The 444-nt window shown below is 23.6% G+C and overlaps 1 protein-coding gene across 1 annotated transcript in view; it reads right to left on the bottom strand.

Moving 5' to 3' along the window:
• Positions 1 to 444, bottom strand: part of LOC108724278 (ejaculatory bulb-specific protein 3) — a 3329-nt gene that overhangs the window by 971 nt on the left and 1914 nt on the right. The window lies entirely within an intron of this gene.

Raw genomic sequence — 444 nt, 5'->3', positions numbered from 1 at the left:
TTTTTTAAATGGAATTATATGAATTTTTTTACATAATATGATTCCTCCAATTATTCTGCATATAAAAGTATTAAGGTAGCGATATCAAAAAATTAATAGTTTACGAGATATTTTATATTTTATTGTAACACATATTGACATAAAATATTAAATAATTCGTAAACTATTAATTTTTTGATAACCATACCTTGTTCACTCATCTTGCCGTGGACGGTCACCATTTTGAACATCTGTAGCGAACTGTTATCGCTGGTAAAAATAATTATTTTTTTTTATCTAATACTTTTTTATGTTTTCTTCCCATCAATTGATTCATCTCATTATTCTGTTCATAAAAGTATTAAGGTATGGTTATCAAAAAATTAATAGTTTACGAATTATTTAATATTTTATGTCAATATGTGCCACAATGAAATATAAAATATCTCGTAAACTATTGGTTTT

The sequence above is a fragment of the Mycetomoellerius zeteki genome, unplaced genomic scaffold (genome assembly GCF_001594055.1).
Source record: "Mycetomoellerius zeteki isolate Tzet28-1 unplaced genomic scaffold, Tzet1.0 scaffold287, whole genome shotgun sequence".
NCBI classification, from domain to species: Eukaryota; Metazoa; Arthropoda; class Insecta; order Hymenoptera; family Formicidae; genus Mycetomoellerius; species Mycetomoellerius zeteki.
The sequence above is the reverse complement of the archived record's forward strand: the minus strand, read 5'-3'. Positions and strand labels throughout refer to the sequence as shown.